Below are 15,083 nucleotides of genomic sequence, written 5' to 3'. Positions count from 1 at the left end.
ATTTTCACTTGTCATTTACATAATTTGTAACCATGTCATATCAAGTTGCATTCTCAACCTAATAAAAGGACCTACTTTATGTGGCCATAGTGATAGTTTGCCAACAGGGAGATGGCACATAGCCTATGAATATTTTTCTTGAATACCTATTCGAAGGTCAATGGATCCACTTACCAATCTCTCTTCCTCTCCCAGTAACACTAAACTCCTTCACCTCTTTAAACATCTCTTGTAGCTCTTAACCTATCAAGTAAACTACCTCTCCAACCTCCTCTAACCTTCTATCATCAATAATTGATGCAACAAGCGTGGACGACATGACTCATTCCAAATCTAGTACCCCGCCAAAAAAGAAGAAGACTAGAGGTAGAATCCACAACATCAAACTCAAACAAACAAGGACTAACCTTAATCACCCTACCAACAACTGCAACCTTAACCTCATACAAGCCACCACTTCGACCCATATAAACCTTATAACCCATACTATCTTTATTACGCAATGTGCCCAAACTACTTGACACCCAAGTATTACACCACTTATCCAAATAGAAGCCATATCCACCTCCCCTAAGCCCATCCTTACTTAACCCTTAAGGAACAAAACTCTCAAAGCCCTAACATTAGTTCTCGACAATTCACAAAAAAGTAAGAGAAAATAAAAGTTCTTGAAGAGAAACTTTTGACTCAGTAGAAAATCTAACAATAAAAACAAGAAATAAATCAATTAAACGAGAAAATTATCAAAAAATTACGAGTAAACAAAAATCAAATAGAAGACAACATGAGGAAACTACTAAGTCATTTCCCCATTGATAAAGAAACCTATCTTCTCATCCACAATACCACCACAGATGGTGGATCCTCAGCAACAAGCTAATTTTTTTGAAGACAAAATCTAAGTCTTAAGGAAAGAAATGTAATCTTTTTATAAGTCAAAATCGATAGATGATGGAATGGGACTGTAATAACAAACCCTTAGCCTTAGGAATAGCAACAGAGTACATTTCTCTAACCTTTAACTTGTCTAAAGAGACATATTGTAACACCTTCTACCCGACCTGTTCGTCAAGTCCAAGTATTGGATGCCATAATAACCTGAATGACTTAACAAGATTTCTTTTCTAAATTAAATTACATACTTAATCAATTTATATTAACTAGTGATAAAACTTTAAAGCTTCACTTTCATATACAAATTAAAAATTTACTAGACCAAAGCAAAAAAAAAAAAAAACGTAAAATGATAACTAAAACCCTAGGGCGGAGCCTCTACAAGTGCCCTTTTGTACACATGCAAGTTTTCAAAATTTGCCTTGCTTCTAGAGAAGTTTGGCTTGGTCCCTGGCAATTTCTAGATCTTTAAATAACCTGCATTTAAGCAGAAAACTTATAAGTTCAGGGGAAACTTAGTGAGATCCACATATAGAATTAAGAGGTATGTAAGGCGTCCAGCTCAAAATTTAACTCATTGATATTCACAATTAATATCTCTGACGGGCGACGCTTGGTGACTACCCAAATGGTTTCGACATTTGCGGTCTTTCCCACATTCTAATGTCCCCTTTGCATTGTATTATTCGGGCTCACTAATAGCCCTGAATACTCTACCGGTCTATTTTTTTTGGAGACTTTTTAGAACATGCAGTTTCGACCTATAGGAGCTTAACAAGATCTCTATCATTCCCCATGGCTATATCTGACCTCTGCTTTCCATTATTCTTTGACTGACTTTGCTGGCCATCTGGCCTTAGGCATACGTTTTTCCCTCAAAACCCTAATCAACCTAATAAACCCCTTGACTGACTTTTATCAACTTTCAATATATTACTGTGTCTTACTGCAAACTAATTCATGCAAACTTAAATGTGTGGAATCCACAACTTTCTTGATGGACTAGTATTTCCATATACCATATTTACTTTCTTACATGAGGAGTTTCCTTTTTCCTTTTCACTAATTTAGGGTTGAGACACACGTTTAGCACCCTTCTTTATTCCGGAGGTTTATGTTCCTTAGACGCACCAACTTATTTCTTCTTTTGACTTATCATACCCTTCAAACTATGGACTTTATATTCACCATTAACATCTTTTATGAGTCGCAAATCTTTAGATTATAATCCCTATGTCTAACTTTTTGGAGGATTTTTTGTGTTTACTGTCCTGATGGATCATCCCGTGTTTACTGTCCTAGCGGATTATCCTGTGTTTACTATCACGATAGATTATCATGTATTTATTATCCCAGCAGACTATCAAAGGATGCCATAGAGTCTTTTAGCTATGGTCATAGTCATGTTTACCATGATGCCATAGTGCCTTTCAGCCATGGTCTTATTGTAACACCCAAAATTTACGAGTCCTACGTTGGGCAAGTAGCTCAAAAGAATCTGAGTGGTACAGTCTTATATGTCCAATTGGCGCATTTGGCGTATAATTGTAGCTTATAGTTGACAATAGAGTAAAAGGTAAGGAATGTTCTCTAAAGGATGTGGATGTGTGAAAATGAAGGGAATGGTAAGAGTATTAAGGACTCTTTGGGTAATGACGATAAAACCAAAGGTAAGGTACGCCAAGTTTGCCTAGTTACTATGCAAGTTACACTCTAATGAGATGGTCACAAATGAATGATGGGGTAAATTAAAGGCACGAAAAGATTATGGACTCTTGTATAAGCTTCCTTACAGCTGTTAACCCTCTAGAGGGTAGTTTTGAAGGTTGATGACACATGTTAAGTTCCACTATGGAAACATGAGTTTTCTATGGATATATCTTGATATGAGCTTTAGAAAAAAAAAAGAGAGGTAAAGTTATCTTCTTCCTTCTAACTGGAAACATTATTTTTGTCTTGCTTTGGAGTTGATTCGGGATCTTTCCTACTAAGCTGAAATTAAGGATTTGAGTTCATACAGATGATTGCTTCATGTTTAGAGGTAAGTAGTATGGATTTGCATGTGAACTTTTGATTAAGTTTGTTTACAAGTGTAAATAGTAAATGAAGAAGTAAGACTTTGCATAAAAGATAACGGGGTTTCTAATAATAACAAAAGTTAAATAAATGGGTTTTAATGGTATCCATATGTCTTATAAGTAGTGATTATTGAGTTCCTATGCTGGATGTTTGGGATTTAGAGATCAAGCTGTCTTTCGTGGATGTCAGGTGAGTCTTTAAGCCGACTCTTGCATGCATAGTATTATTCAAGATACTTTTGTAGAAAGTAGTCACACTACGATTCTGAAGTTACAAAAGTATGATAGAAAGATGATGTTGTAGTATGGTCAATAAACGAGTCTTGCATGTGTAGTTTGTATAGTATCTGATGAGTTAAGCATGTGATGGATGAAGGTTGCATGAAAGATTCTAAAATGTATGAGATGAATCAAAAGGAAATATGTTTAGTCTTAAATGGGTCAATGCATGAAGGTTTGTCAAGTGAGTTTGAGTCTGTTCACTATGGTGGAGTCGTCTAAAAGAGTCAGTCGGGACTTTAAACACGATCTTCTAAAAGGAAAAGTCCATGGCACCATATCATGTAAGACCATAGCTGATAGGATATGGCTTCATATGGAAATATCAAATCATATAAGACCATAACTGATGAGTTATGACATCATATGTAAAGAACTAAATGAAGTTTGTTACCTAATGGAGTTCTCTGCATGACCCCAAGATGATGAGGGGCAAACCCCATGTAATGTGAGTTTAGGCGAATCCCTATTGTGAACACACAGGAAAAACGAAAACTTTTGTGACAATCTATGAAATTGAAGCCTTTGTGGCGATCTATGGAAAGGAATGCCTTCGTGGCGCATTCTAAAGGAAAAATCCTAGAGGCTATTATCTGAAGAAAACACTTTTGTGGAGTGCCTAAAGGAGAAGAATGGTAAATATCGTTAACTCTGAAGAAAAAGTGCGTATGTCGAACACTGAGAGAAATGGTTTCGTAAGAAATGTTGTGGCGCATCCTACATAGTCTTAAGATATGTACAGAGAAACTGAAATGCGCTAGGGAATGAGGCGAATTCATAGTATGAACCAAGTAGACTAAAAGAACAACTTAACCAATAGTGTTTTTATAGGTATGGATTCCAGAATGAGAATAATTAAGGAATCATGAACAGGCTGAGTGGAGAACGTTAGTAATGTGTTGGAGATGCTAAGGGTTAAACATGGTCACAAAGTAAGGTATGACATCTATGGCATGAAGAAAAAAGGTACTTGCCGAAGTCAAATTGAAGAATGAAGAACAATGAAATTCCCATAATGCATTGTATTGAGACAATATAGGTAAAAAGGGATTTTAACTCACTAAGTTCTCTTGAACTTACCTATGTGTATTATGTTACAGATAGGCTGATTGGGTATGCCAGGAGAGACAATGCCAAGGCTACGCTAGAGGTGGTGGGGCAAACTATTATGCATACAGAACATGTTGGCAACAAAATTGTAGTTAGTATTATCACTAAAGAATAAAACAAACAAAACATTGTAATTAAGATATGATATTCGCTTGTAAGTTCTCGCTATTTCTAGTCTCGTACGATGGTTGAAATTTTGTATGTTATGTTTTTGAGTAAGTCTGTAATTAAATGTGTAACACCTAATATCTGAATCTAGTGAATCGGATCGAGTCAAGGGCATTACAAGTTTAGTATCAAAGCCTGATTTAGTCGATTTTTGGACCATGAAGACAAAAAAATCATGTACGCATAATGCGCCGAGCCTAGCAGAATCTTTCAAGTATGTGTAGGCAGTTTTGTAAGGTAAAGAATCTAATGAAATGACAAGTAAGATAATAACAAAGGTAAAGGAATGATTGCATTAATAAAAAGGAAAAAACATTACATGGTTCAAGGTTTGGCGAGATAAAAAATGAAAAGAAATGAAGTACAAGATAAAAAATGAATTTTAATCCTCCATTGCACCAGACGGACCAATGGGCTTAGCAGGGATCCCTCTAGTGGGACAAACGTCTTCTGCAACTTGATCCCCAAACACTGAACCCTCCCAATTGTCTTCAACAGGTGTGGTTGGAATAATTAAACTTTCCGATTGCCTCCAGCCCCTCTGAAAAGCTTCCCACTCTTCGCCTTTTATGTGGTAAACAGTGAAGCTAAGTGAGTCAGTGAAAATGTCCTTGAGGTAGTCAAAGTCTACCTTTCTGAGATTAAAAGGACCTGCATCCACTTAGGCGTGCAGAATTAAGTTGGACTTCCACTCTGGCAGGGCCTCAACAAGGTTCTTATGGGTGTCTTCTTGGTACTTCTTAGAGGCCACGACATGAGAACAACATTTGTTCTCCAACTCTGCCATGTGATTCTCTCCTAAAGCTTTGAGTTTCTCTTTCCAAGCAAGTTTTTCACCCTTCAGTAGATTGACCTAATGTACGAAATCAAAAATTAAGCTTTACAATTTAGTTGTTTTCATAAACTAAGCTTAATTTCTATCAATTTCACACCTAATTTTTTCGAGAAATCAATAAAGACAACTTTTAAAAACTTTATCAGTTTCACAAATTGGTACATGGTCTAGTTAAATTAACCTCTCATGACTTCAAATCTATAAATAAATTACAAGAAAAGAACTTGATTATCTATCATACCTAATTTATTGCTGAATGGAAAAGTTGAAAGCTTGGTTTTTCTTCTTCAATGGCTACGATTGGCTTTGGAAATATGATGAAAAATGTCATGTTCCACTAATTTTTACTATATATATACCTAGATTAAATGTTAATTAACATAATTAATTATCTTTTGTCTTAATTAATATTAGTTTACTTAATTAATTAACATACATCATTATCGTCCACCATCTCTTATTTATAAAAAAGGTTTAATTACCATTTTAAACCTTTGTCTAATTACAATTTAAGTCCCTAATCTTTTAGTCAATTAAAATCTATAGCGGTTAGACTTTACAATTTAGTACTTGAGCCTTAATTAATCACAATTTCGACTAAATTGTCTAACCAAATTTTAATTCATCTGTATATTAACTTCATAAATATCCCTATTTAATTTTTATGAACTTGGTTTTTAAAAGCGAGGTCCTAAAACTGCAATTTTCAGTACCACTAAATACCGGATCGTTACATCATGGTTGTCATTGCATCTTCCTTCATAAAAAAAAACATATTACTAACACATGGTAATAAAATCATTTGTCCAAGACAAATGATCCGTGACTATGTTTTTTTCATCAACCATGCAATGTCAATGAGAGGATATCATTTATCCTTTATTGGGATATGAATTCCTTTGTTGTGAGTAAAGTTATGTAATACATAAGTCGTATACTCAACATACCAACCTTCGGCTCTATTACCAATTGAACTCATCCTTTTGGTATATCAAAGTATACGAGTTACATACATATAGTTACTTACTTACGCAAGGTTGAGGTAAGTTATACCATAAGCCTCACAAGTGAATAAATCCATCAACGGATCTAGGATAAATTCAACTTGGGTCATGTCCGATGAATTATCAGTGCAAGCAATCACACCTATGTCTCTATCCTTTTAGGAGTCATTTGCTCCGATACCCAAGATAAGATATCTCCTTAATTAGACTTGATAAACGACATTATAGTCTCTTAAATCAATTTTCTCAATTTTGATTCTTCAGACTATAGACCTTTTAGATTATTTACTAATATAAGTTATCTTCTCACATAATGATTCGACCATATGATGCTACTTGATATTAGTTAAACGTTAGGTAATCAATGAGCCAATGTTTGCTTACACATTTTTCTTTTCATGCAAAAACCATTAAGGAGAAGTATATAAAAGATAATAATTTAAATAATATAATTTTATTAACCAATCGGTTTGAAAAGTTACAAGCATAAATAACGAAATAACTACATTAAAGGCACTAGATCTCAACAAGATTACACGCCAATGGAAATGCTTTCCTCTATAGACACATTTTCTTCACTAGTTCCAACCTTGTTAGTAGGAAATCCCTTGCTTGCAATCCACATATTGATGATGGCCACTAGACCCCTTGCCAAAATGTCTTTTTTTTTTTCTTACCATCCCTTTCTAGCTCTTATACTCTTAATTGCAAAAGGGCCAATGATCATAAGTAACCAAAATATCCTTAAGCTTAGCCTTAGCCCCTTGAAGAATCTTGTAATATTATCCTTCATTGCCTTGTAGGGCCATGCCTCCATACATGACTTCAACCTTTTACTACTAATAAGCCCCCTTTTTAGATTATTGACTTTGAACCTATTGGGGTTCCTCTCCTCTAAAAATTACTTTCAAACATCTTGTATCATGATGGAGCCTTCTAACTTGACAGGAAAGCCTTAGGGAAAATGCTTTAATTATTGTCGAGCCACTTCAATATCCAACGGTAGACACAGTTGACTCCACATGTTAGAATGAAACACCCACTTCTCTAAAAAAATGAAAACTTCTCTACAAATTTACGCTATACCAAAATGTACTTCTCTTTAAACAAGTGCATATTACTCTTTGTATTATCCAATATAAGGTTCTCTTATTGACGTGCTATAAAAGACAAAAACCACTTTTGGTACTTCTTATTAGTGAGGGGTGGAAAGTAAATATTTTGGAAGGCACTCAGCAAAGGCTACCCATGCTTTTTAAAATTGATAAAATACACCATTAAGGTCCACTAATGTAACACCCTATACCCGACCCAATCGTTAGGTCCGAGCTATAATGTGTCACATTTGTTGTCGAAACAACTACAATCAGAACAAATACAATTCTAGTCATTTAACTAATTCGAACGTTATAAGAAATCATTATGATAAGTAAACATTTTTTAGTCTTATACAAGCTTATGAAAGCTTTAATACTAAGCTGAGGTCGAATAAAGACTAAATTAAAAATTTTCAAAAATATAGCAAGTGGGAATCGCGATATCCAAGGCTTGGTATCACAATTTCAAAGACGTAACTAAACTTTGAAAATGTATTGGGTGGGTATCACGATATCTAGGGATTGGTTCTGTGATTTTGAAGACAATAACCAGACTTCCTAACATAATGACTAAATTGCAAAGTTTTCAAAATAACTAGGGTTGGTATCGCAATATCAGGAGTATGGTATTGTGGTACCGGAAATAGACTACTAGGTCTTTGTTTTTGGCAAAAATACACACTTCAAAACCTTAATATTCCATACCAATTTCAAGTCACCTATCAATACCAAATTAAGACCAATTCAATATGATGACAAAGTAACATAAACCATTCATTTACAACTTACATATTTATACCAATTTCACCAAACCCTAAACATTCAACCTTTCATAACATATAGAACCTATATACAAAATATATAAAGACATACCATGATTATATTGCCATTACATGTATCATACTCAAATCAAACTATGGCAAATTAATCTAAGTTGCACATATATATACTAACAAGCATATAACATCTTTAAAACACCAATTTCATCAATACTCAATCTATTAGGTCCATGCCAACTAACAACAAAAATCAAAATGAACAAACATTATTGAGTCTGAGACCATTGATTTGGATGCGAAAGTCAATGCTCGGGAGTCACGAATTGAACCTGACCTGGGCATGAAAAATAAATCGCATGCTGAGCAAATCACTTAGTGGTAAATCTATGATTCAAGACAGGGTAAGTTAACTTATAAAACATGCCTACATTCAATATTTAATCTAATACCATACAATTCTATATATACACTTCCATTTTCACAAGGCAAGTATATAATAATATCATTTGCTAACTCATTAGACTTACATATAAGTTATCACTTTCTTAACCATTCCATATACTATTTGATTTATTTCAATTGCTATATTTAGTTACAAATACATCCATCAATTTTTCTCATATTTAGCATACATATATATACACATATACTTCTTATCACATACCATATTTTATGCTATTACTGAGTCTATTGGCTCACTAATACTCAATCAACCCCTAAGGTTCGCTTTCAATTCGTTTCGAACATTGTATTTTCATTACATTTCATATAATTTCCATTTAACCAATTTATGTATTTTAAACCCTATTAACCAAACATGACTAAGTACGGATACACGGATCCGTCACCCTGGGTTACCCGACAACGATGACGCTATAACAATGTATAATACCATCTCGGATTGCCCGACATCAATGGTTTTCTCAACTAAATCAATCTGTCACTTCGGATTGTCCAACAATGATGACACAATGCATAATATCTACCACCCTAGATTGCCCAACAATGATGATTTTACTCAATACTCTGACCCCATGGAATGCCAACTATATCCGATACAGTCTGAACAACTAAAAAGGTAACCAATTCTGTTTCATTACATATAGATCAATTAACATTCCTTTATCTTCAATTCATCATCAAAACATGCTTTAATTCAATTTCATACAAATTATCTAATATCAATCAAATCAAGAAATTTATATTTTGTTCAATTTAATCCTTATCTCAATAATCAATCTCAAATAGTCATTAACGACTTACCTTAACAATATGTAATGCAATATGACATGAAAATACATCAAATAAATTGGTTCTGAATCACAGAAATACAAATAAAAAATTTTGAGCTATTCATTGACGACTTTGGATTTTTCTTTCCCTCTTGATAAATCCAGGTCGACATTAGCTAATTAGTGACCGAAACTGTGAAAACCCTTTGAAGCTTTTGTTTTTCTCTTCAATGGAGGTGGACGGTTTGTAGGTGGAAGATGAAAAAAGTTTCTCTTTCATTCCACCGAATTTGGCTATATATATACATAATTAAGTTTTAATTAATCTTAGTTTAATTAAACAAATTTTGTTTTAATCAAGCTTAATGCTTAATTAACCTTACGTCCATTACCTCTTAATTTGACATGGTTTAGTTGTTGTTTTAGACATTTGGTTAATTGCAATTTAATTCCTCAATTTATTTTCTAATTAAAAATCTATAACAATTAACTTTACAATTTAGTCCCTAGACCTTAATTAAGGATGATTTCGGTAAATTAACTATCCATATTTCAATTCACCTTTACAATAACTCCATAATTATATTTATTTAATATTTACAGACTCAGTTTAAGAAAATAGGGTCTCAAAATTGTATTTTCTAACACCATTGGAAATCGGGTTGTTACAACTAAAACAACCCTACCAACTACCCAAGTGAAATACCTTATGAGTCCAACACTTTTACGAAGAAATGGTGCAATGGGAGACGGAAACCAACTTCAAAGTGTATAAAGGCATAAAAAAAATCCTAAACCCTTATCAAAGGTTTATTTCACCATCATACTCGGTAGAGTGTTCCAGTTGGAATCGAAAAGTTGAGCTCATAATGTTCTAATTCCAAACCTCTACACTCCAAAAGGCTCATTATCTCCTCATTAGTAGTTATACGCTTAAAATAACCATTAGTAATTACAACATTTGCAAGTCTATTTTTCCTCCCAAAAGCCTTATGAATCCTCTGACAATCCTTATGACCTTCACATTTACCCTTTCAGGGGTCAACCATAAGAAATTTTTTTTTGATTTTTTTAGTTGAATCAAGGTTTGATCACCCTTAGACATGAGTTAATTGAATATCCACTTAGTTGGAAAATTTTTAAAAAAATTAAAAGAACAATTTCTTTTATAAAGATATTTACGTCATTCAATAATTATATATATTTAAAAATTAAATAGTTGAAACTGCAACTGTAAAATAAATTCTAAAATTGATAGTGGTCAAATTGAAAGATTTAAAATCCTCTGAGTGTAGGTTGAATTCTTGGTGCTGATTTTATGCATATTTTGTCTTCATCCATGCATAATCTAGTATGAATTATGAAAACAAACCAATTGTCTTTTTATACAATTTTTAATCACCCTTAAATCTCTAAATTTTAAGGCTTCTTTCATATGAATAGTGTATTTTAGCTCTAGTGAAGCTAAAAACAATAATAGTAGTAATATTAAATATTGTAGCAGTGAGATTGGATATTGTATCTATGAGATTAAAATCAATAATAAAATGTGTATTTAGATTCAAATGTAATAGTAGCAGCGAGGTGAAAGTAAAAATGATCTTTAAAGACATAATATTAAAATGAGCTTATATGTATAATTAAAAAATAAAAATATATTAAATATGACTATATTAAATAATAAAATTAAAATTATGTAAAGTTAAATAATAGTTAAAAGTTATTAAATTATATATTTATTTACTAATAAAATATAATAAAATTATTAATATTATATTTAATTTAAAATGATATAATAAAAATAATATTAATAATTAAGGAAAAAAAGGAAGGGATAAGATAGAAATTACTCCTTCTATTGGATGGCCGGTAACTCTAGCAAGAAGAAGTTGGGGCTGAGTGAGGTGTATCAACTTTATTTTGCTCTTGAAATGGATCTTGAGAATGTTTAACCCTTGCTATAATAATAATGATGATGTCAATTAAGTTAATAATCGGTCAATAATACTGTTGAAGTCTCTAATTAAGTTGGTGTTATTAATTAACTTGATATCAATTTAATTGGAAAATGATTTTTTATACTTTTGTATAAAATCTATAAGAAAAAACAAAATTTTAATAATTATATTTGTGTTAGAATTTAATTATTATTAATATATTGCAATAATAAAATGGATAATTGTCCAAAGTGCAGATAAAATAATAATTGAAATTGAGCTAATAGCTGTTGGGATATCAAATTCAGAAAGAAAGAGAGAACCGCGATTGCCCATCACAACTAATCCCACCTTGCCTTATTTTATCTTTAATTCCAACCAAACTCAAAATTCCCATTTACCTCTGCTTCTTACATCTATACAATTTAATTTCTCCTTTAATCTCTTCATTTTTTGTTATATAACTACCCTGTTAACCAATCAATTTTAGAAGGGTTGGTAGTTAAGTTGTTATTTAATCGTAAATTTGCATTTTCATTTTTAGAAATTTAGATTTTAAAATTTAGATCTAAGTTAAAATTATTCTGTTAAATTAAGGTTAATTAAAATATCATCTTTTTAGTTACATTACCACCCGGGCTAGGCTCAACTAAAAATTCAAGCCAGTTTGCTAGGCCCGGGACCGTCTCTGCCCAAAAATGGGCCTCAAATTTTGCCCAATCCCAACCCGGATAAAAATGCTAAAACTCGGACCCAACCCGGCTCGCCCATATTAATTTTTATATTATTTTTATATAATTTTAAAATATATATAATACATCAAAAATACTAAAAACATCAAAATAAATATTTCCCAACAAATTGAAAATAAAATTTAAAAAATATATATACTTAAATAACACTAAGATAGATGCAACTTAACAAGCAAATGTCTCTAAAATAATAACAAAATTAACAAACGTCTTTAAAATAATAACAAAATTAACAATAAAATAAGTTTTATACAATATCCAAACAATAACAACAAAATAGTAGCAACATAATAGTAAAATGGTAGCAAAATAGGGAGAAAACAACAAGAAAATAATAATTAAAAAAACAGATTTTTTTTTGTCCTTTAGTGAATTCGGGCCAGGCCAGACCGGGCCCGGGCCAAAAATGCCTTACCTGAGGTCCGGCCCGTTGTTTAAAAGGGCCTTATTTTTTTGTCCAAACCCATTTTTCGGCACTATATTTTTGCCCAAACCCTCTCACATTTCGGGCGGGCTTTCGGGCTGGGCTGAGTGGCCCAACCCATGAGCAGGTCTACCACCAAGTGAGTATCTTTTTTTTTTTATTTCAAAATGTCACACCAATAAATTTAATAAAAAAATTAAACAGAGTTAGCAATTAGACTTAAATTTCGAAATTTGAAAACAAAAGGATTAAATTCCTGAAAATAAAAATACAAAGACTAAGTACCAAATGTGTGAAAAGTACAGGAATCTGTGACATATTTTAACAACTGAATGAAAGAAATAATGTAATTGTTAGGAGCTAAATATCTTGAAGAAGCACGACCAACAAGTTGGTAGAGAGGAGAAATGGCAGTTACGTAGCTTTTCTGCAGTCCATTCCGCTCCATGCATGCATGCGTATAGTTGAAGATTAGTGTTACTTTAACCATAGGCCAGCCAGTGTTGGAGTGAAAGTAGAGGGGTTTATTATTATTATAAGAAAGTAAAGGTTTTCCAGCTTCATCATGTGATGTTGCCATTCGACTACATGGGGCAAGAAAAATCGAAAACTGACCCCTATATCTATGAATAGGTTGCTCACATTGATGCCGTGGAAGTGAAAGAATTAAACGAGCTAGGCCCAGGTAGATAGTTTTGAAGCCGTCAAGGCTCAAGCTAAGCACAGGGGAAATTGTTCCCTACCCCTTACAACTATAATGGATCAATAAATATCGTTCATTAAGGATTTGCTTTTCGGCCCATTTCAAATTTGGTTCCACACCTTAGGTGAAAAAATATATAACAAACATTTATTTAAATTCATATAAAAATCAATTTATAATGATAAATTTAATTATTTATCATGCATGATATTTTGAGTTTAAATTTTATTATGATCAATTTTTTATTGGTTTATGAATTTGTTATATAAAAAATAAAAAACAGTGACATTAATTCAATAAAACACTCAAAATATTGTTTTTGGTGTTTTGTAATTAAATAAAAATTTAAATCCAATATTTTTTCCTATCCCATGTTTGATCTTCTTCCTCCCTCTCTTTTTCAACAGAGGCAAAGAGGAGTTGTGAGAAAAAGGGGAAAGATTCTGGTGTTTATTCATAATTTTATAAGCCTTGACAGAAAGGGAAAAACCAATCATGTATGATGTGAATACTCTTGCTCATACTCTCCTTGAGTGGCATTAGTCTTACATTTTACAACTTGAGTTGTGAAAAACAAAGGAGAAGGAAATTCCACTGACTGCTTTGCTCTTCCCTTATAAACAACATATAAAGAGAAATCTCACATTTCCCTTTTTTCTCCTCACTGTTATGAAAGAGGGGGAAAGAAAGATGAAACGTGGGATAATAGAGAAGGAAAAAAAAATTATTTAATTTAATTTAAAATGTCATGTGTCACATTTTGATTGGTTATGAGATTTTTTTTATTAGAATTAACTGTTTGGACCAAAATTAATGACGGAGTTAAAGTTTAGGTGCCACTTTTAACCAAAAAAATAGTTTAGGTACCTAAGTGAGAAAATTTTTTTTATTTACTCAAAGTTTAGATCATAATAAAGTGCAAGCATCGGAAACCATTTTATTAGTTAAGAACCGAAAATCATAATCCTACTCTCGTATAGGGTTTTTACCTAACATTAGACTCATTAATCACTTGTATGGTTTCCAATATGTGAAATTTATTTCTTGACGAAATTATAGTGTGAAATTTAAAGGTTACAATATGTTCAAAGTTTTTGTACTCTTTGTATATTTAGAATTTAATCTTCATACTTTTATTTCTAGAAATATTGTCTCTATTTTTGAATTTAAAAATATAAATTTATTTGTTAACATTGTTAGAATTTTTTTTGTTGGTGTGGCATTTTGAAAAAATATAATAAACTTGGTATTCATATAACAAAAACATAATATTGTAATGAACATGAATTTAATAAAGAATTTTAATGGTGCTAATAATTCTTAATAATTCACATCATCATTTTAATTAGAATAAAGTATTTAGTCTAGCTAATGACATTATAAAATTGAGGCATCAAATTATGTTAGAATAAATCTCATATTTGAGTGAAATATAGGAATCAAATTAAAATTTAACTATTTTTATAATCTAAAAGGTAAAGGGATTGGGATTGAAATTTACCCGTAATGCTCTCATGTCAAAAAAAAAATTATCTATATAACCTTACTAATAAATTCCTTTTATTATTTAATTTTATATGTTGATTTGTTTTTTCTTTCAATTGGTGATATAATATGAGTTAGATACTTCATTTATAGTATAGATATAAAGGTTGTCAACTTAATCCTTAATATATATATATATTTGGTGTAAAGAAAGTAGGTTGAAATGGGATGGAAAGGGTGAGACGAAACGCATGAAGGAAGACAAGGAAAAAAGGCGTGGAAAGCATTTGGAGAGTGGTGTTTATA

Source organism: Gossypium raimondii, chromosome 12 (genome assembly GCF_025698545.1).
Source record: "Gossypium raimondii isolate GPD5lz chromosome 12, ASM2569854v1, whole genome shotgun sequence".
NCBI classification, from domain to species: Eukaryota; Viridiplantae; Streptophyta; class Magnoliopsida; order Malvales; family Malvaceae; genus Gossypium; species Gossypium raimondii.
The sequence above is the reverse complement of the archived record's forward strand: the minus strand, read 5'-3'. Positions refer to the sequence as shown.